This window comes from Symphalangus syndactylus, chromosome 2 (genome assembly GCF_028878055.3).
Source record: "Symphalangus syndactylus isolate Jambi chromosome 2, NHGRI_mSymSyn1-v2.1_pri, whole genome shotgun sequence".
NCBI classification, from domain to species: domain Eukaryota; kingdom Metazoa; phylum Chordata; class Mammalia; order Primates; family Hylobatidae; genus Symphalangus; species Symphalangus syndactylus.
In genome coordinates this window covers 140,159,309-140,182,958 of record NC_072424.2, presented here as the reverse complement: position 1 = coordinate 140,182,958, position 23,650 = coordinate 140,159,309, and the positions used below count along the sequence as shown (strand labels likewise).

The 23,650-nt window shown below is 37.8% G+C and overlaps 1 protein-coding gene and 1 long non-coding RNA gene across 6 annotated transcripts in view; both read left to right on the top strand.

Annotated features, from left to right (window-relative positions):
- Nucleotides 1-23,650, top strand: part of PRKN (parkin RBR E3 ubiquitin protein ligase) — a 1,390,810-nt gene that overhangs the window by 86,924 nt on the left and 1,280,236 nt on the right. The window lies entirely within an intron of this gene.
- On the top strand, nt 18,678-19,830 carry LOC134733512 (uncharacterized). Its single transcript, XR_010117070.1, has 2 exons — nt 18,678-19,097; nt 19,131-19,830. It is a non-coding gene; the product is annotated as an uncharacterized lncRNA (long non-coding RNA).

Here is a 23,650-nt window from a genome sequence, read left to right as displayed (position 1 = left end):
AACTGTGTAAGTGCATTTGTCTAAGAAAACAAAAACAAATACTAAACAAGACTAGTCCCAAAGAAAAGTGTTAGTGTGTCCCAGCATATGAAGAGAATAATGAGTGTGGAGAGCTAGCTATAGAGTGTTTGAGGAAGCAAATTGTATTTACCTTGTTTTTATAGTATCTGAATCTGTAAAGAAATAATGAAATGTGTTAATTTTTTGGTAAATTCTATTCAGTTTTGATAGAATTATTCACAAGATATGAAGAAATAAAAGGAGCTTATGAAACTGCCAAACTTCACATTAAAACAAAACTAGAAAATGACTTCTCTCTGTTAAAATGATAAATTGGCCTTAAGAGTTAACAGAGGGTGGATGGAGTAACAAAAGATCATTCTTTACCTGCAGAGTAATCTGCCTAAGTAGCAAGAATTCTGCATCTCAACTTTATGTGGACCTAATCATATCCTTGATTATTTACAAAAACAAAACAAGATAAATAAATGTAAACAAACACGAAGTTCAGTGAGCCAAAGTTCCTCACTAGTAAAGAATTGAAGTTTCCTGGTACTTGTGTGCCTTCTTCTGTTTGCCATGTTGATTAAATAGGTAACCAGATATTGTTTCTCATGCTCCCATGGTTCCATCTTAATTAAGTCAGCAAATTTCCTCTGACAACACTTTGATTTTTGCCTTCTACAATTTGATTGCAAATTTAGAAAAAAAAATTCAGTGTAAAATGTCTTTTACATCTAATGCTATCTTTGTGTTTTGAGGGGGGCATCATAAAGATTATTCTTTCACTTTATAAGTAAAAGAATACTAGAAATAATTGGGTTTGTTTCATGGGTTCCATATGTCTTAATTACCTCAAACTATTGTGAGAACTGTATGAAGATAGTTGTGAAATCAGGAAAGATGCTTAACTTTCAATAGGTTAAATTTGTATAAGTAAAATGTTATTCATTTTTATAAATATTTTATAGAGTGTACACATTTTGAGAAGACCCTGGAAATTGTCAGTGCCTCTGCTATCCATCATGTCTTCTCTCTCAGGGGAAACCTTTATAAAATAGTTATGTCCTCTATCCCAAAAAAGAAATTTACTCTTGCCTGCTGTGATAATACATGGCTGGAATATAACCTCCGCCATGAGTCTTACCATCAAGCAAGAGCCCTTTTCCCTTCTGATGTTTGCCTGGTGACTTTGCTATAAGCTTTAGGCTAGAGTTTATACCTTTAGCAAAGGGGAGTTCAGAACCTGTGGAAAGGCCTATACCAGCATTATGAACCATTGCCCCTTCAGAGAATTGTCAAGCACAGCCTTCCAAATGGGTATTGCTTAGACAACTTGCAGACTGTATCAGGGACTAAGGGTTTCCAGGACTTCTTTCAGTCCAGCAGCAGACATACTTTATGAAAGCAGTATCCAACGGAATAAAACTTAATTACTAAGGACTAAATGAACTGATGAGATGAATTTAATTGTGGTTATTTGCTTAGATATGTTGCTGTTGTTGGAATGCTCTCTTATTTATGGTTGTATGAGGAAGCCCTTTCTCCTTTTTCCCAATCTGTCTCTAAGCCTCAGTTTAATAGATTATGCTTTGGTAAACTGCAGTGAAACATTTTTAGTGGTATCTCATTCTCACTCATCCCTTAGAATTCAGAAACAGCTATGTTACTAAGATTTGTGACTTGACTTGGCAATATAGTTATTTGGGTAAAATTCAGTAAGAATCTTGCTCTCTTTTTATCAGAGCATAATTGGAAACATCAGTTGTGCAAGCAATATCACATTTGAGAATGATTCTCATTTAATCAGCTGTGAAAAGCCCACTATTAAAGAGCAAGTACTTACTTGGAAGCCTGTTCTCAAGACCAGTTATGTGTGGATTCAGTGCCTACAGAGTCTCCCAAGAACCCTGGCTTGGTACTTGGTACTTGGCTTACAGAGCACGTGGCTTACAGAGCATCAGCTTCACAGAAGGTATGATTTCTTACCAGATCAGAGGCCTTAGAGAATTTGGAAGCCATCAAGAAGAGAATAATTCACCCAGATTTATGGGTATATATGAAATCTGCTGGAGAAAACATCTTGGGCTGAGTCTCCTACACTCAGCATAAAAAAAAATACGAGGACTATAATAAATATCAAATCTGAGACCTCTGATGAAAAATCTACCCAGAAAATTCTTAATCTTTCATAGTTCTCAATACTGTAAGGCTCTAGATTTTCAGATCAAACTCAAGGCCTGTGTGTTTAATTAGGACTCTTGTTGCCTTGCATCCATGTGAATAATTAGACCAAATCTAATGAGGCTAGACTTTTTCTTTAAAGAATAATCTTTGGGGATTATTTATAATCATAAGGGGTAGAATATCCGAAAAGTTTTCTGAAACAAAAATGGCAGCAACTACTGAGTGTTTTTCCGTTCAGTGTAGGCTTTTACCTTTGATTTTCTATTTCTTTGGGTGTTGTAAAACCTTGTAGGAGAAGGGGTGAATGTACAGATTTTTGTCTAGTAGAGATACAGATAATTTCTACCTGGTGGAAAAGATGATTTAAAAATTATAGTTTATTGCCCTGTTGGACATTAACCCATTTTATTAATATATCTAACCAGGCGATCTTATCATAAAACTACTTTGTAAAATTGCCTTTAAACACCTACCTCTTCAAATTTTAATTTCAACTGGTTTTAACATCATACTGGTTTCCTCATTAATTACTAAATGTATAAGATCTTTGACACACATTCATTTTTTATTTACACAAGAGTCATGATTTTTATTACATAAGAATCGTGATTTTGCTTTTTTGAAACTCATACTTTAACAGGCCTGAGCAACTGGGGAAGTGGCGCCATTGACTGTGGAGAATCGTAAGGAATAAGCATACTTGTTAGGGACAAGCATGCAGTGAAGGAAGCTAGTGAAATACTTTGCTTTGGAAGTGTTTAATTCAAAACAGATCTTTGTTTACTTAAGAATGTTTATAGCAATGTGAAGTAGCAAGACACAGGAAGACTGGCAAACTTGACCTAGCTCATATAGTGGCCAAAGTCACAGAAGCATAGAGATATGTATGAAAGGTGGGTGGATGGATCGCCTGAGGTCAGGAGTTTGAGACCAGCCTGGCTAACATACTGAAACCCCGTCTCTACTAAAAATACAAAAAATTAGCTGGGTGTGGTGGCAGGTGCCTGTAATCCCAGCTACTCAGGAGGCTGAGGCAGGAGAATCGCTTGAACCTGGGAGGCAGAGGTTGCAGTGAGCCGAGATCACGCCATTGCATTCCAGCCTGGGCAACAAGAGCAAAACTCTGCCTAAAAAAAAAAAAAAAAAAAAAAAAGGGACAGATAGCAGTCATAGAGATCCTAGAATACCAAACGGAAGTACTTGTACTTTGTTCTGAGAGTTTTGGGGCACAGTGAAAGATTTTTATGGAAGAATGACAGGCCTAAGGTTTCCAAAAGATTCAACTGGAATGTGTATTTTAGATGACTTGGCCAGAAGGAAACTGAAGATAGAGAAGCTAAGATGAAGACCATTGCTTTAGACTTGGGAAAAAAACAATAGATGCATGGATGGGAGGTGGAAGGGTATAAAATGTTAGAGTATTAGAATTTAGATAATTTGGCAAATTCTTTGTGTTCTTGTCTCATAATTGTAGGCTTCTGTTACCAGGGAGACGGAGTCGGAAAGTCACAGAATGAATGGTGATAAGCTTTCAAACCGGCTCCTTTACAATGAGTTGGCACAGAACAAGCATATACAGGCTAGGGAAAAATACTCTTAGGCTTACTGAAGCAAAATTCTGTACATCAAGAAAACAGGAAAGGAGGCATTTTGTGCTTCATAAAGTTGAGGGGGTAGTAATAAACATAGGGATAATATTATTGTCTTACAGTTCAGCATGGAGAAAAAGAAATAATATGGAACTCTACATAGGGGAATTACAGTATCATTAGAACAAATTGCGTGCTGAAAAGGAATTTCACATTTCAGCATTTCTTTTATTTTTTAAAGAAATTAAACTATGAAAGAAACTATATAAAGGAGTCTCTGAGAATATCATCTGCCTTCGTTATATTGTAGGATTGACAGTTGACGGCTTTTAGAGATGCTTTCTTCAAGCAGCTTCAATCATTCATTGGCGTTCAATGCTTTAGGGCCATAGTTTTATGCAGAAAAATTTTTGTATTTCCTGTTATTCAACCATAACTGGAAATGAATGCTTGAAAATCATTATCGACAAAATAAACTTAAGAATAAGTAATTTGAAATAGTGACTTTTAAAGAAGTTCTGAAACTAAATGGTAAAAAGCAAGTTTCTCATTCATCTAATGACCCAAATTTACAAGGATTTGGTAAAATTATTGTTTTAATTAAGATACAGTTTTAATTTAATTGTATTTTATGATAGGCAGAGTTAATAGGGAAAAGAGAATACAGAAGTCAAATATGAGGTCCAGGTTTTTACTTCTTCCTTATTTCAAGCTAGAAATTCTGTGTGGATAGAAGGAATGTCCATGGGACTCAAAGTGAAGGTCAAAGTTGAGTCCTGCTTCCGTACTGGCTGAAGACCTGTATGTCCAGCTCTCACTCCTGTCAGCTGTGCTCAGGGGTTTCTCACATAAGACTTTGATCTCTCCCTACTGTTTAGAATTTTAGAATGGTAAGCAATATTTGATTGTGCTCCTTATCGGTTGGAGTTGTGTGTATGCACCAGTGTGTGTATTTGCAAATTTGACCTCCTGAAATCTCAATCTGATGGTGGATGTCTCTAACTTTATTTTGCTGCTGCTTTTTTTTGGCGGGGGAGGGACGGTGGGGGCGTCGCAGACAGAGTCTTGTACTGTCACCGGGGCTGGAGCACAGTGGCGTGATCTCGGCCCACTGCAAACTCTGCCTCCAGGGTTCAAGCGATTCTGCTGCCTCAGCCTCCCAAGTAGCTGAGATTACAGGCACCCGCCACCACGCCCGGCTAATTTTTTTTATTTTCAGTAGAGATTGGGTTTCACTATGTCGGTCAGGCTCGTCTCAAACTCCTGACCTTGTGATCCACCTGCCTCAGCCTCCCAAAGTGCTGGGATTACAGGCATGAACCACAATGCCTGGCCACATCTTTGTGGTTTTTTTTTTTTTTGGGACAGAATCTCGCTCTGTTGCCAGGCTGATATGCAGTGGCACTATCATGGCTCACTGCAGCCTTGAGTTCCTGGGCTCAAGCAGCCCTCCACCTTCGGCATCCCAGCTTACTACAGGTGCATGCCCCCATTCCCAGATGAGACTGAGTCTCCATATGTTGCCCAAGCTGGTCTTGAACTCCTGGGCTCAAGGGATATTTCTGCCTCCGCCTCCCACAGTTCTGGGATTACAGCTGTGAGCCACCATGCCCAGTTGTTTTGCTTCTTCATGGGTGTTATTTCATTTCTGCTTCATTCCCCAAATGTCTGCATTTTGTGTCACTGTTTACACAAGTCACTGTCTCTTGATTGTTAATGTGAAAACCTGGAGGACAGAAACAAAATTTCTCTAGTGATCTTGAGCAGGAACATGGATTTGCCTGAGTTCATCTAATATATTCCAGTAAGATGCCCTTAACAAGGCATGTTACCTTCAGTCATCTCTTTACCCTCTTTGTGCCAAGTTTCTTCGTTTGTAAAATGGGAAGATTAGAAACAGAACTAGATCTTATTTATTGGTTGGTTGATTTCTCCCCCACATTGCTCCACAGGGGGTGGCGATGGCTCAAAAATTTCAAAGTTATTTTTAGCCAAACATTTGGTGCTATTTATTTCATGTTGGGCTTATAGCAAAAATTTATGTCACTGAGATTTTTTTTTTCTACTGACTTGTTGCAACAGAAAAAACAAATGTATTGTCCAATAATAAGATCAAGAGTATATGAAAATAAGAGCAATTTAATATTAACTTTTTTGTGGGCAAATTATATTACTATTTAAGTAATATATAGCTGTTGCTGATATTTGGCAAGTGCCTTCAGAATATTTAATTTTTATAATTTCTGCTACTTTTCAGTCACAGCACTCAGGAGAACATAACTATTTTAATTTTTACAGAATTCCTTGACCCGAGGATGCTTTGTAAGTAGTTGTTTTCATTTGGGAGCCAGCTTTTTCTCCAAACGTGCCTCATGCTATTATGGTTGAGAGCAGTGCACACAAAATAGACCAGGCTACCAAGCCCTCAAACTGGAAGCTAATCATGTGACAGAGGCATTCACTTGTGTTAAGTAATAGATCTGTCTGTATTAGTGGAATCATCAGAGGCTATTAATCATCACCAAATTGTTTTCCTTGGAACTGTTTTTTATATGATTATCACTGAGAATCAACAAACTCTTAAATCATAATGACAGTTGAAAGATCTAAATGTCAACCAAATTAAGAAATAATTTCTTAGAGTAATGAAAATTAATAATATTATTATAATAAAATAAGAAAATAACAGGATGAAATAATGTTAACAAAGCTATGACATAAGGTCTGCTCTTGGAGAATATTTGAATTGCATGGTAAAAATGGCATCAAAAACACTTAACAGTCTCATATAAAATCAAGCAAAGTCAAATTTGAACCTTTTCAGTATGTGGGATCTTGCCATATAATCACATTGATGATTTCACCCTAAAAGCCAAACATTTCATTGCACTGATTTAATTTTAAAGACTTCTAATTTTCTGGTAAAACACCCAGGAAGAGAAAGAGGGGGAGGGAACAGAGACTAAAGATAGAGAAAATTTATTATTTGGGAAATTGAATGCCTAGCTCAGAATGCAGTTGACTACCCTTCTCAAGACCCATGTCTATGTTCATTTTCCACATGTGAAAAATATATAAAAGGCTGTTACCCCGTGAACTGTTGTGTGTGAAACTTGACTCCTGTGAGCACCCAGGACTGTCCTGCATGAAAGGAAGAAATCAAGTCAAGTAAAAAGATACTTCGTTCTTTGGTATAGGCAGAATTAAGAATTAAACTCATTATTTAAGTACTTGAGATAGGATACAGTATTTGAACTTCTCAAAAGTGAAATTAGGAAATTTTAGAGATTAAAAGGAACATAAATGTTTATTTACTATTACAGGTGAGAAAACTGGAGTCTAGGAATGTTTAATTAAATAAAGATATGTCTCCCAGCACTTTGGGAGGCCGGGGCGGGCGGATCACAAGGTCAAGAGATCGAGACCATGCTGGCCAACATAGTGAAACCCCGTCTCTACTAAAAATACAAAAATTAGCTGGGCATGGTGGCGTGTGCCTTTAGTCCCAGCCACTTGGGAGACTGAGGCAGGAGAATCTCTTGAATCCGGGAGGTGGAGGTTGCAGTGAGCTGAGATCTCACCTCTGCACCCAGCCTGGTGACAGGGCGAGACTCCGTCTTAAAAACAACAACAACAACAACAACAACAAATGTCCATCACTTTTCTTATGTCAGCCATTGCACTAGTGGCTGGTGATACAAGCTAAATAAGACATCAAAGCTCTGCCTGAAGAAGTGTGCATTCATGCTGGAGGAGAGAGGCAGGAGAGTATATGGGACTGTGTCCTTACTGTGGGAAGTGATCACAGCTGTGGTAGAAACAGCAGAACTGGAAGCTTCCTAGAGGCTGTGGTTTGAGTCCTCAGGGTATGCCTTGGAGAAAGCACTGGGATTACAGGTGTGAGCTACCATGCCTGGCCTGGGTTTTCCATTTTTTAAGGGTGGGGAAGGAAGAGGAGGAGGAGGAAGAAGAAGAGGAGGAGGAGGGAGAAACCAGCAGCATCAGGAGGCCACAGAGCCAAAAACATTTACCATCTGGCCCTTTGCAGACAATGTTTGCTGGCCCCTGGGTTAGACAGGGAGGCCTGTGAGGGTAGATGTCCACACCTGCAGATGCATTCCAACCCTGGAGAACAGCCAAAGCCCAGGTATGGAGAGGTGAATGCACAGGCTGTTGTGGGAACTTTGGCTTTTTTGGTTCAGGGGAGTCACTATTTTAAAGAAACAGCATCCCCACTGGAGCCCTTTTGTAAAATGCTGGTTAGTTTTGTTGACACAAGACCCTGTGGTATATTTTTCATGTACTTAGCATTCTCTGTAACTGTCTCATTTCTCCTTTACTGTTTTCCACTTCTAATTACTTAGAAGTTATTAAAGTTTAAACATTGTTTAAATGCCCTCACACCCAGAATGTCTAGGGCAATGTTGAAAAATAGTTTTCCAGTCGTTAGTCTCTTGTTTAGCTCATCTAGGCACACACCTTTCTCCCTCCCTCGCTTCATCCTGCCATCCCTCACATCACAAACTCTTCTCCCTTCCTCCCCCACCTCATGTTATTCTGTCATCCCAGGCACATTCAGGGTCCCACGGAAAGAGGCTGGGCTGGGGACACCAGTCATGGGATGCACTGGGCCTCTGCATTCAGCGAGTGGGACAAAGCCCAGGCAATCTGCAACCTCCAGGTCTGTGTGAATTCACGTGATTTCTCAACTAGAAAATCAGCCAAATGTGTGAAGTTCTGGAAATCTGGTTTTATACATAATTGAATTTCTCTAGAAACTGGAATTTTAGGAGTATAAGTCCTCCCTTCCCAGTGACTAAATGGATACTTTTTTTTTTTTTTGAGACAGTCTTGCTCTGTCACCTAGGCTGGAATGCAGTGGTGTGATCTCAGCTCACTGCAACCTCTGCCTCCCGGATTCAAGCAATTCTCCTGCCTCAGCCTCCCGAATAGCTGGGCTTACAGGCACCCACCACCACGCCTGGCTAATTTTTTGTATTTTTGGTAGAGATGGGGTTTCACCATGTCGGCCAGGCTGGTCTCGAACTCCTGACCTCAAGTGATCCACCCACCTCGCCTCCCAAAGTGCTGGGATTAAGGCGTGAGCCACCGTACCTGGCCTACATTTTTTTTTTTAAAGGTTTAGCCTGGTGATTTTATAGCTCATCTAGGTTGTAAGGAACAGCAATGAATCCTAAAAGATGTATACTAAAGATACATTCAAAATTAATACATGCATAAAGTATAAATTAAATATGACAAGTATTGAAAGTTAACACTATTTAATATTTTAAATGAAACATTATTTTCACAAGGGATTGTACTGAACAAATCCTTTGGATTTCAGCTTTGCTTATGTTTGCCAGCAGGAAAATGATTATAAAATATACTTGTATTGGAGAAGTTAGCCTGATTATTTTATATTAGAATTACCAATTATATTCGTATCTAAGGACATTTGCTATATTATTATGACAAACTGGATTTTTGTCTTGGGCATATTTTTCTGTATCATTTCAAGTTTTGTTTTTGTCTTTTCTACCTACTTTGATTTCTTATTACAGTTATACAAAAGTTCTTTTTTTATTTATATTTTTAATTTTAGCTTTTATCTTAGATACAGGAGTACATGTGTAGGTTTGTTACATGGGAATAGTGCGTTATGCTACAGTTCAGGGTATGGATCCTATCACCCAGGTAGTGAGCATAGTAGCCGATAGGTAGTTTTTCAACCCATGCCTCCCTCCCTTCTCCTCATAGTCCCCAGTGTCCATTGTTATGTCCAGGTGTGTTCAATGTTTAGTTCCCACTTATAAGTGAAATGTGCAGTATTTCTGTTTTTTGTTCCTGTGTTAATTCATTTAGGATTATGGCCTCTAGCTTCATCCATATTGCTGCAAAGGACGTGATTTCATTCTTTCTCATGGCTATGTAGTATTCCATGGTGTATATGTACCACATTTTCTTTATCCAGTCTACTATTAATGGACAGCTGAGTTTATTCCATGTCTTTGCTATTGTGAATAGTGTAGTGATGAACAGTTGAGTGCATGTGTCTTTTTGGTAGAATGATTTGTTTTCCTGTGCGTATATACCCAGTAATGGGATTATTGGGTCAAATGATAGCTCTGTTTTAAGTTCTTTGAGAAATCTCCAGACTGCTTTCCACAGGGGCTGGACTAATTTACATTCTCACCAACAGTGTGTAAGTATATAAGCGTTTCCTTTTGTTTGCAGCCTTGCCACATCTTTTTTTTTTTTTTAACTGTTTAATAATAGCCATTCAGGCTGGTATAAGATGGTATCTTATTGTGGTTTTGATTTGCATTTCTCTGTTGATTAACTGGCCATATGCAGAAAACTGAACCTGGGTGCCTTTCACGCTATATAAAAAAACTCAAAATGGACCAAAATTAAATGTAAAACCTCAAACTATAATAATTCTGAAAGACAGCCTAGGAAATACTCTTCTCAACATTGGCTCTGGCAAAAATTTTTTGGCTAAGTCCCCAAAAGCAATTGCAACAAAAACAAACAAGTGGGACTGAATTAAACTACTGAGCTTGCACAGCAAAAGAAACTATCAACAGACTAAAGAGACAACCTACAGAATGGCAGAGGATATTTATAAACTACGCATTCGACAAAGGCCTAATATCCAGAATTTATAGGGAACCTAACAAATCAAAAAGCAAAACACAATAAAAAAACATTTAAAAATGGGCAAAGGACATGAACAGGCACTTCACAAAAGAAGACAGGCAAGCTACCAACAAACCTATGAAAAAATGCTCAGCATCACTAAAAATCAATTCTTAAAGCACCCTTCTTATAAGGAATTCCAGGCAGAACGCAGAGTTAGTATTGCAGTTTTTAGTTGGAAAAGCTGGTTAATATAACAGAAGTAATAAGCCAGTCCTCTATTTGTGTTTGTTGACAGTTGCAATTTAATTTTGACATTGAATTTATAGACTACTTAATATATTTGAGTGCACATGGACTGTAGTGGAACAGTCATTCCTGAGGTGGCCTGACATCTCATTGATGCATAATACAGATGACTCTGCTCTAAAAGTTTTATTTGCCTCCAGAAACATTGTGCACAGTAGATGACCATGTCCTTCAAATACTGTAGCAGCTCCATTAGTGTTCTGAGAAGATTGTGAGGTCTTATGACCTGTTGTATTTGAGTGAAGCTTTGGAAAAGATGAGAATTCTACCCAAAATGCTTAAGGACTAATAACTGTGATTTCCTGAGTTATACTAGTCAATTTGATCAAAATTCCTTTTGATCTGTGGGCACATGGTTCTGTAAAATTTTTTACTTTTTATGTTTTTCAGACTCATTTTGCTTCCTGTTGATTTTTGGCTTTACAGGTTAGCAATTCTGGTTGCAAAGTGTATTATTCTGAATGCTGATCATCAATTTGGGAACCTGCTTCCAAATACAAGTGTAAGACAGTATCATGTGTACAATGTATTGATATCTGATTACATTTTTGGTAAAAGGGAAGATATGGACAAAATGGCCTCTTAAAATGGTGACAGAATTCAAGGCTCTTTTCTATGAAATTGACTGGGAATATTACAAACAAAGATATCTTTGCTTCTGATTGTGAATGCTATATAGAAGATTCATGATAGAATCAGTTATTGGAGGTAGAAATATCTTAAATCCCCATTACATGTTCTTCACTAGATAGAAGTCATGTTCTAGAAACAGGATTTTAGATAATGATCACCTCTGGCACATCCAATGTATATTACATTGTCAGAGATTGATGTTAATGTTGATGGCTGCTTATAATCAGGCAGAATGCTCAGATTTGGGATTGTTTCAAAAGAACTCTAATTACTAAGTTCCATTAGCAGTTTGGGCAGCCTGGGAAATCACAGTAATTGATGGCAGCTTTTCTGAAGATCTGTGCAGCGTTAGTTCGAAGAAAACCTGTTAGCTTGGCAGGACAGTATAAAGCTTAGGGAAGAATTTATAGTTGGTAGTTAAAAGGGCCTTTCAGATACCAATTATTTTATATACTCAGTAATCTTGTTGGCTTTTATACACTATTACTATATGATCAAGGTGGTAAATCAATGTGTGCACCATAAGAGTAAGAACTTGTTTGATTTGAAAAGTATGGATCTTTTATTTCAGCAAATACCTTTAGCACCTACTTGGGCAGACCATCGTGCACAGTTGATGCATGTGATGAATCAGTCATAATCCTGGCCCAGTAGGATTTTACACTGGAGCTAGGTAGTTTATCCAATTGGATAAAGAGTAGAATGTAGTGAAAGTATTCTTGGGAGGATAGAAGCAAGCATTTTATTAGGAATTATATACTTCAATTTCAATTTTAATTTTCTGCCATTTTCTCTGACATGCTATTCAGTCATTATACTTTTCAAACATAATAATTATTCTAGATTCTGTGACAGAATTCAGATTTAATTCTAACATTGTTTAAAGCACATGTCCCAAATTAGATATGGCTTATATGAAATACACCATTTTTTTTAAAACAGCTAATTGCTTTCTATATCAGAAACTGTTATTACAACATTTTAATGCCTGACTGCAGCATTGCATGTCCTAGGCTACCAGACTTTAATGAAGAATTTTAAAATGTTGACTAAAAGAAAACTATTCAATATTTTGGTCTGCTGAAACTTTTATCAATTAATTAACATTAATTTAAATGTAAATCATCATTCCTTTAAATATATATCTGTTGTGTATTCAGTCTTCTGCAACTGACTTTTAAAAATACGAACTTGTTTTGTACATGGTTAAAACAAAAATGTATGAAGAGAGGAATAAAATCTTTGGGGAAAACATGCTACAGTTAATAATATGTAGCAGCTGTAAAACCTGTGTAGTGATTTGTAGGTAATTAGTAAAAGGACTAACAGACCATATGGTCAAGCATTATGTATTAGTTATTTTTCCACATGCAAAAATAACATTATAAAATTGGACTTTCCTTAATTAACTCAGCATTGAAACTTAGATGTATGCATTCTATTCTATAAATAACTAAAATATAATTTGTGAGTATCTCAACACTTTGGGGATATTTTAGATCATGGTTTATGTGTGAAAGACATAGCAAAAGCATTTTCTTGTATATGAATTGGGGCAGTAGGGAACCCCTGAAATGTCAGATTATTCATTTTCCATTCATTATGGATCATTATCCAGATTAATGCTGAAATAATTAGTTTTAAATTAGTCATTGGTAGTGATTCCCAACATGGAGTTTTCACATAATGAAATAGTTGTAAAATAGTACGAGACATTATTTTAGTACAGTTGCCTTATAGAAATGCCTTCACTGGGTTAAGATTAAACTCTAGTGAGGATTAATGTAGGTAACATTACTTTGAACCATATTCCTGTATCTTTAGCAAAATGAAAAGCTATTGTTCGTTAAAGCATTCATTAGATCTTATGTATAAGAATACACTTATGGTTGAGCTAGTGCTTGAAAATAATGTAATCATTCCAGGTCAACTTTTTGTTATTATACAATAATTACCATGCACTCTGAATATTTTTTTTATTGTCTTATCTGCCAGGAATCACTTTCTCATTCAATATGGGAGCTCTGCCGTTTTCACTACTTGATTCCTAATGCTGTTGGAACATATGATTTGCCTCCTATTTCACATAGAGATCTTCACTTCTGAGATATTCCAATTTTAATAAACCTTTCTACTCCATCATTTCTTGACTGTGGATTAGGGATACTGATACCTACTTATTAGTAATATTTAGCTAATTTAGGAAATGCATCTGAAAGTATACAGCAAAACATCTGGTACACACTGAATGCTCAAAAAAGGGTGGTCTCCTTTCTTAATCTCCAAGGTTATTTCTGTCTTACTTTGCCTCACAATTATAGCATCTCTCATTGATTTCTTAACTGGATCCATCTTCAGGTCATACAGTTATGTTTCAGTAACTTTACCTTACCCTCAACCAACTGTCCTTGTTTCCTCTGTGTCTTCATCATCAAAACTTTCAGAAAGAAGGACTTTGTTCTCTGCCTTATTTCCCATTTCTGATTTCATGACAGTCTGGCTTCTAACCCCACTAACTCTCAAATTTTCCTCCAATGACTTCCTTATTGCTACATCTAAAGACTGTTATAGTCCTTATATATTTTCTTCTGTCGACCTCATGACATTGTGTCCTACTCCCTGTAGCCCATGTTCACTGGCTCTTGGAGTATCACTCGAGTGATACCGAGTGTTTTGATGTCTCCCTTTCCTCTGCTTAGGTCTCTTGTTTTCCTGTTCTTTCTTTTACTGCTATATCCTATACAGTGGCATCTTAGACTCTTGACCTGGCCTCAACTACAACCTGTTCTGTGATGACTCTGAGATCTTTCCTAGTATTCAAAACTGCCCACTGATCATCTCTAGTTGCTCCTTTGTTATTGGTTAATATGCCCAAACAGTTCCATAAGTTATAAATTCTTAAAAGTTATTGCAGATTCTTGTGTCTCTCCACCTATTTGTTTCGCCACACCATTGTCTGGTGATAATTTCTTCACCTGCGTTCACCCTGCCTAACTGCCCTGTTTTACCCTTCACTATCTCTCACCTCAGTCATTATAGTTGCTTATTAACTAATCTGTTGGTCACCAGTCTCCCTCACCTCCAAATCCAGTTACCTTCCTTAAATAAAGAAAAAGAAATTGATACTACCAGTCCCCTGTTTACGAGCCACTGATAACTCCTCATCTCCTATAAAATAAACTCCAAAGTAGGCAGTGTAAAGCTCTTCACAATCTGGGGAAATAATTTCTATACAAAATCATTTCCTATGACAAACATTGAGTTGATAGTAAATATTTTTGAATAACCTCTTAAAATATCTTCCAGGACATTGAGTGCCCTCTATTCTGGGTGAAGCCATCACAGACTATTTCCTGAATGTGCCTTCTTTTCACCTCTGCACTATTGTGTATAGTAGATTCTTCATAAGGAAGGACCTTGCATCCTTCAAGACAGAGCCCAAGTATCAAGTCCTCCTAGAAATTATCCATCATTTTCAGGGTATAGTTAGTTACTCCCTCCTTGAAGTTCAGTTTGAGATGATAGGATTATGTGGTTGCATCTCAGTCTCCAGCACTGCATTGAATTCTGTAGAACAGAGACTTTGCCTTGTTTATCCTAATGTTGGATTCCCTCCAGGACATACTACATTTTAAACATTGGTAATTATCTGCTATTTGAAGCTTCTTCAGCTTGTTCAAAATTTGAATGGTCAGTTACTTTCAAGTTTTCATTTTAAAATGAATATTTTATAGAATATAATGCAGTTAAAGACATGCGAAGGGACTATATTTTGATCATCTTATGCTCAGTTAAATTTTTTTTTTTTTTTTTTTTGGAGACAGAGTCTCACTCTGTTGTCCAGGCTGGAGTGCAGTGGCATGATCTTGGCTCACTGCAACCTCCACCTCCCAGGTTCAAGCAATTCTCCTGCCTCAGCCTCCAAAGTAGCTGGGATTACAGGCGCCCACCACCAGGCCCAGCTGTTTTTTTGTATTTTTAGTAGAGAGGCTTCACCATGTTGGCCAGGCTGGGTTTGAACTCCTGACCTCAAGTGATCCACCCTCCGTGGCTTTCCAAAGTGCTAGATTACAGGCCTGAGCCACCATACCCGGCCTGAGCCACCATATCCAGACAGTTTTTTAAACATTATAAAGTATTCTGTTTCTTTCATCTGTGAAATATAAGAGTAGTAATTTATAAATGAAAGTTCTTCCTTTATGATTAATTCAAGAGTCATTCTCAAGGGCACAGTGTCTTCCCTTGAGGGGAAAAGCTTTTTGGAAGTGAAAGTATTATGCTATCTCTGAGAGGTCTTGTGTTTTGCAAACATAGCACAGTTATTCTCTACCTTTCAAATGGAAACATTACACAAATGCATAAGAAAATGTTTTTGTTTAAAACATCACATTTATTTTGTCATGAAAGAACGTAACAGTGGTAAATTCCCCATCCAGCATGCAAAAAACAGATTAACCCAAAATCTACCAGAAATATTGCACTAATCAATGATTGCACTTAACCTAACTATCATTTTGTGAGGCAGGGGAATGATTTTGATCTGGTTGCCAGCGATACCTATTGTCTTTGGCAGCATATGTGGGGATTTTCCTAGTCTCTACCCAGTTGTAAATAAGTCATTCATTAGTGAAGATATGTCAAGTCAGTGTAAGTCAAGGTCTGCCTGAACTGTGATATATTTTATCTGTTAAAGAAAACAGGCTGAAGTCTTTCCTGCAAATTCATGCTGATGAAGTAACTGGAGTAACTTTCCTAGTGCTTTGTTTATTTGTCTTACTTTCTTCATGGGGATGTAGAGATCATAATTTTTCAGAAAGGAACTATGAGATATACATTAATTTTCAGGTTTTTGCAACTAGATAAATTTTATATAAGTTTTAGATATGTTTTTGCAAACATAAGTTTATATATATATATACACACACACACACACACATATATACATGACACACACACATACATAAATACATATACACACACACATGCAAATGGTGGTGAAGTAGAATGGAGAAAAAGACAATAAGGGAGGGAGATACAGAGTAGAAAAAAAGAGGAAGGGACTCATTTACAATTTGAAATGGATGGTTAAGTCTTAATGAGAAAGTGACATTGAGTAAACCATGAAGACACTTTCCTTCTCATCTTAGGTTCCTGAACATGAGCACTGGCTGCCATGCTGCCATGCAAACTAAGGCTAGACAAAACCAAGTTCAGCGTCACCCATCCCCATGTTAAAGTCACTGAGTGAAAAGGCATGTTTGGAAATGAAAACTATTTATAAACCTACACTAGATAGACATCAGTCCTCACTTTAACGTCATCCTTCATCTGGTAGTAAGCATTGTATCAGTGAGGATTGTCTGAGCTGCAGTGATAATGGATCCAGGGGCTTCAACAACATTGATTTATTCCTCGCTCAGTTACACACTCATCGTGAGTTTGCAGTGGCATGGCTGAAGTTGCCCTCGCTCCAGGACAGAAGCTGATGGAGCTGATTCTATCTGGAGCTCGTTCAGCCTTATGACAGAGAGAAGAGACGTCACAGTGATTTTATCTAATTCCATTTCATTGGCCAAAGCAAGTCACTTGTGCAAGAGCCTTACCTGAGTGAAGAAGGGAAATAGAGCCTTCTCAGAAGGAAGGGCATAGTAGGAAGTGGTAGCAGATGGTTGAAACACTAATATTTTCCTCACTTAGGTATTTAATTTTATTTCCCTTCAAGCTCCAATATATGTTATTTTCCACTTCAGTTACACAGATGTCCTCTTGTTACCACATCCCTGCTGTGTTCTCTTCTTGAAAATCTGTCCTTGCTGGGCATGGTGTCTCACACCTGTAATCCCAGCACTTTGGGAGGCTAAGGCAGGAGGAGCCCTTGAGGCCAGAAGTTCGAGAGGAGACCCTGTCTCTACAAAAAAAACAACAAACAAAAATCTTTGTGTTTTCTCCACCACTGGTGTGTTGGCTATCTTCCTCCTATAGATTGTTTGAATCCCAAGAGTCTTTTCAGATGCAGCTAGCATTTTTCCTTTTCCTTTATGGTTAATCTGCTTAAATACTTCAAGCTGTACAAGTCTGCTGTGGAAGCGAGCACCACACAATGTGGCTTCAACTTCCGATGTGATTTCTATTTGAACTCCGATATTAGAAACCATGTCTTAGACGTCCCATGCAGCTCTCAAAGTGCTTTGCATTGTTGTGGTTACATGGAAATGTTCAACAAATGAGTTAATGGAATAATTTTTATGTCATTGTTTTTAATAAATATTCATGAAAAATGTATCTATACTTGTAAATTTTAAATATGAGACACAGATTGTTCTCCTCATGTAACAGAAGAGTAGGTTTCAGTTTTTTTTTTTGTTTTTTTTTTTTTTTTTTTTTTATAGACAGGGTCTCACTCTGTCGCCCAGGCTGGAGTGCAGTGGCGTGATCCCAGCTCATTGCAACCTCCACCTCCTGGGTTCAAGTGATTCTCCTGCCTCAGCCTCCGAAGTAGCTGGGACTACAGGGATGCGGCACCATGCCCAGTTAATTTTGTATATTTAGTAGAGACAGGGTTTCACCATGTTAGCCAGGCTGATCTCGAACTCTCGACCTCAGGTGATCCGCCCACCTCGGCCTCCCAGAGTGCTGGGATTACAGGCGTGAGCCACTGTGCCTGGCAGATTTCAGTTTTGTTTGAGAAAAACAGTGTCTTTGTGGTATGTCAGGACCCTGAATGAAGCTAGGCTGTGAAGTTTTTCTGCCCCCACCTTCAGCCTTCTCAAGCAAAACAACTCTACTTCAGTTTTTTTTTATATATATGTGTAGGTATGTGGGTTTCTATAAGCTTTTATTTGATAATTAGGTTATTCTGCCAAAATTTTTAAAATCACTGTTTTAAAATAAAAAGAGAGGGCCTTACTAGATGTACATTTTATATGACAGTTCCTTTGACTGCCATGACCTGTTGGACAACAGCCTTAAGATTTAAGACAAATGAACGTGTTAATATATCAAAGCTAAGCAGGAGATAGGGTGTGTTTTAAAATTAGCTTGATCTTTGAAGCTGAGGGCTACTTTTCTTCGGCCAGTCTCTAGCCTTGGTGAACTCTCCTTGGGAAAATGATTTATCTCTATTCTCATTGGAAAATAACCTTATTTTATTTTAATATACTGCTGTCCTTTTGGGCCTATGATGCTTTCATAAGTTTGGAAATAAAACAAAGAAATATTATTTAGTGTCAGAAAGCTTAAATGAACTTAAAATTCTGGAGCGTTTAATGTAGCAATGTGTGCAGATAATAGCAACATTCATCTAAGTGATCACTGATTTCAGAAATCCTTTAAAAAGTGTCATCAATTCTCATGAAATTAAGAAAAAAAGCCAATTTTTAAAATAAGATTTCTATATTGGAAACTTTATTCTTCACAAATAAATTATTCCCTACATGAATCATTCTCAAAATGTATTCTCTCAAAAATAAAACCGAGTGAATTCTGTTATCAGCATGAGGCATTTATGACCCGAAGAAGCTAACGAACAAGATCCAAAAAAAGAGGTCAAGGCTGAAGCCTAATGACTGGGTTTCCAGTTTAAGTCAGCAGGTTCAACACACTAGCCTAATTCTCTTTTCTCATATGGTAGCATTAAAACAATGGAAAAGGTTTTATTTGTTTGTTTGTTTTGTTTTCCCTGAAGTGAAATCCTACATTGAGTATTGGGGAAAAGTGGAAAAGGTGTTCAGGAGGGCTGTTCATAAAGCATTTCACGTGTAATAAAGGGAGGTTTATAAAGCATTTCACGTGTAAAATAAAACTTGTCTTATTTGGCAGTCATGGGCGTCACCAGCCTGCCTGCCTGCTTTTCTGCTCATGAAACCCACAGAATGCTCTGAATGTTGACATGTCTTTCATTCCAGGAAGAAGCCTTTTGGGATCATGTATTTCACAGTGCAGATGAAACAATATGAATTACCCATACAAATCAATGTCGTTTTTCACTTAGAAAAGTAACTAGGATTATCAGATCCAAGAATCATCAATCAGATATTTAGGGGAAAACTGTATTTAGATGAATGAAAAGGGCAACTGATGCCAGAAGACTCAAGTACAATTCAGGGATTACCAGAAGCTTTTAAAAAGGTGTCTAATACCCTCAGCAGAATTTGAGAGGAAGGCTAGGCACGGTGGCTCACTTCTATAATCCTAGCACTTTGGGAGGCCAAGGTGGGCAGATGACCTGAGGCCAGGTGTTGGAGACCAGCCTGGCCAACATTGCAAAACCCCATCTCTACTAAAAATGCAAAAATTTGCTGGGCATGGTGGCAGGCGCCTGTAGTCCCAGCTACTTGGGAGGCTGAGACAAGAGAATCACTTGAACCTGGGAGGTGGAGGTTGCAGTGAGCCGAGATCATGCTAGTGCACTCCAGCCTGGGGAACAGAGCGAGACTCTGTTACCAAAAAAAAAAAAAAAAAAAAATGAATTTGAAAGGAAATAATAGCTGTAAAGGCTATTATGAAAAAGGAACAATCAAAACAAGAAATTTCCAGGAAATTAAAAATATGATTATCACAGTAAAAATGTATTAAACCAAATAATAGAAAGGGCACTGTTGATGCCTAAGCGTGTTTTTATCTTCAAATTAAATTGAAGATTAGGCTGGGTGTGGTGGCTCAAGCCTGTAATCCCAGCACTTTGGGAGGCTGAGGCAAGTGAATCACTTGAGGTCAGGAGTTCAAGACAAGCCTGGCCAACAGCTTGGCCAAGCTCTCTACTAAAAAATACAATGAGCCAGGCATGGTGGTGCATGCCTGTAGTCCCAGCTCCTTGGGAGGCTGAGACAGGAGAATCAATTGAACCCGGAGATGGAGGCTGCAATAAGCCGAGATCGTGCCACTGCCCTCCAGCCTGGGCCACAGAGCAAGACTCTGTCTCAGTAAATAAAAAATAAATAAATAAATCGAAGATTAACTCCAAACACTTAAAACAGAAAGATAAGGAAATGGAACATTAAAAAGTTAGGGGCAATAGTGGATAGAGTCAGTAGATCCAACATCTGATTAGTACAAAATAATAAGACAGTGAAAGGCAGAAAATACAGCTTAATGACAACATTTTATAAGCTCAAGAAATAGTCTATGTCAATTAACCTTTGTTATGTAACACATGACTTCAAAACTTAGTGGTTTAAAACAAAGACCATTCATTTAGCTTGTGTGTCTGTGATTCGGCTGGTTGATTCTTCTCATGTGGGCAGTGTGGCTGTTTCCACCAGAACTGACTTGTGTTTCTCTGGTCAGTGAAAGATTGGCTGGGATTAGCTCATAGAAGGTGAACTCGCATGCCGTTATCTGTGATCTTTGTCTGTGGTGATGGGAGGAGCTTAGCCATGTGTCTTTCATCACCCTGCTAACCTCGACGTGTTCTCTTGGCAGCAGGATTCCTTAGAGCAGCAGGTGTGCAATTTCCAAGGCAGGGGCATTTTCAAGTCGCTACTTCCTTTCCTTTAGTACTGTCCCATGGGCCAAAGCAAATTATGTGGCCCAACCCAGAGAACCCGGGAAGGGCTCTTCCAAAGCTAGTCACAAATTGGGGCCATTGCCGCTCTCAGTCTACCATAGGCATCAATAGACAGATGTAAAAGTCTGGAAAGCAGGATGGATCAAAGTGAACTATATGTGGAGATATCTTAATGAAATTTCAAAATTCTCAAGATAAAGAAGATGCCACAAGCTTCCAATGGGACTAAAATAGATTGTCTGCGAAGGAATGAAAACCAGGCTAACATTATGTTTTCCATCAGCACTGGATCCTAGAAGCTATCAAAGCAATGTCTTCAAAGACCTGAGAGAAAATTAATTTAAATATAGAATTCTATTCCCAACTTTTAATCATGCACACCAGAAATACAAAGATTGATAAAGAACATGTATCTGGGCACAGTGGCTCAGGCCTGTCATCCCAGCACTTGGGAAGGCTAAGGCAGGAGGATTGCTTAATGCCAGGAGTTGGAGGCCAGCCTGAACAACATAGAAAGACCTCATCTTTATTACAAAGAAAAAAATTAAAAGGAATGTCTATATGCAAATGTATTGAGTGATAACCCAAAAAAATGAGTAAAAGGATGATATACAGGAAGAGTGATCGCTGAATATAAATTAAAGGGAAAACTGAAACTAAATGGAAAACTAAAAGGGAATAAAAAGATAATACACTAAGGCCTGAAACCTTCAAAACTCTTTCTTATACAGCAACACATTAGTGTTGGATGAAAATCCCTTCCCTAAGGGTCTAATTACACTACTTCATTTTGTAATGAGTAGTATTCAATAGTCATAATGCTAGAAATGTTGCTTAGGTTGGGTTTTAATTTTTAGAATCAAATTTTACACAAAGCATTGGAGACTAAATTATTCTCTTGATGTTAGAAAAAATAATGTAATTAACAATAACCAGAAGATGGCAGAACATGGAGAAAGTGGAATCAAGTGTCTACGCAGCAGTTCCTCATTTTCACTGAAAAAGATGTTGACTTAAGGTTGATAAGTCAACAAGACAGTTTAAATATATATTACTTGAAGTTATAAATGATAACCTGTTGAGGAGCTAAAAGTAAAATACAAATGCCATAAGTCAGGAAGAATAGGAAAGAAAGAGGGAATGGGTATAAGAGCCCTCAATTCTTTATCTTCCATAGAAGACAAGCAAAATGCACTGTGCAAAGCAGTTAAGTCGAGAAATAATATGTATTTGATATATTTTGATAGGTCTAATATGTATTTAAGCATATCAAATTGCAATGTCATGTACGTTAATGCATGGGCAAATATTACCTTTATGTTTATAAAAAATATTGTGAGAGAAGATACACTCATTAACTAATAAAGTGCCTTGTAGAAAATGTATAAAATGGAAGCTGTCCATTCGTCAGAGTGAATGAGGCCTTTATGAAAGATGTCCATCATACATTGCTTAGTGAAAAAGGAAGCAGCAGAACAGTAAGAATAGAAGTACAATTTATTCAACATGCTTCAGTCAGCCTGCCTGCCTGTCTGTGGTAGTGTGTGTGTGTGTGTGTGTGTGTGTGTGTGTGTGTGTGTGTAAAAAGTCAAAGGATAGATACCAACACTTCTGTATTACTACTTTTTATACAACTATTATATGTGTAAGTAAAATATTCTAAGAACACAAAAATGTCCAGATTCAGTCAGGCTTATTTCCCATGCAATCTGGTAGTAGCACCAATACGCATTTGTTGAAGTCATAATTTTCCTTTTTAATGTGAATCATTAGTTAAGAGGCTGTCTACATATTTTCCATTTAAACAAGCTCTTTGGAGAATGAGATCCCCATGCTACTGTACACTAGCTAAAGTAGTATACGCATAGTTTTCCAGCACTTTGGGAGGCCGAGGCAGGCAGATCGCGAGATCAAGAGATGGAGACCATCCTAGCCAACATGGTGAAACCCCATCTCTACTAAAAAAAAATTTTAAAAATTAGCCAGGTGTGGTGGTGCATGCCTGTAGTCTCAGCTACTCGGGAGGCCAAGGCAGGAGAATCGCTTGAACCTGGGAGGCAGAGGTTGCAGTGAGCAGAGATGGCGCCACTGCACTCCAGCCTGACGATAGAGTGAGACTCCGTCTCAAAAAAAAAAAAAAAAGGAAAAAATGCTGGATTAGATATGTTTAAGGTTCATTTTGCTTGAGGCACTATTTCAAGAGTCTAAAAGAGTTTCACCTTCATTTTGAGGTTTGTTTTTTAAAGTTATTATAGTCATTTATGTGGCAGTAAATCAAGCCTTATTGGTATAATAAAATCTAAGTATTATAGATGCTAGTGTCATTATGCAGAGAATCCTGTACTTTTTAAGAAGTTGGAGTCATCCAGCTGCTCCTTACTCTGATGGCCTGAGAGAGTATGGCTCTCTTACTGCGAATGCATTTCGGACGCAATGTGTTGCTAGAGTATTGGTTTTTCTCTCCACATGTAATATCCCCAAAGCCTAAAACAAGATGTTTATCTTTTTGATAGACAAGCAATTAACTTTTGGGGGGGAATTTCAAGGCAGTAAAGCCCATCTGTTAGGACACTGGAAATAAATAGGAATTTCTGACAGAAGAACATTATGGCCTTGCATTTGTTATGCTGTAGCTAAAGCTCTGTCAGCATTTTTATTATAAACCTGGGGGATTATCAGTCTGCAATAAAACTCTTTTTGGACTGAGGCTTATTTAGATTCAGAGCTTACTCACTAAGAAAACCTTTACTTTCCTGAACACAGGATAGATTTGTTTCTGCTTGCC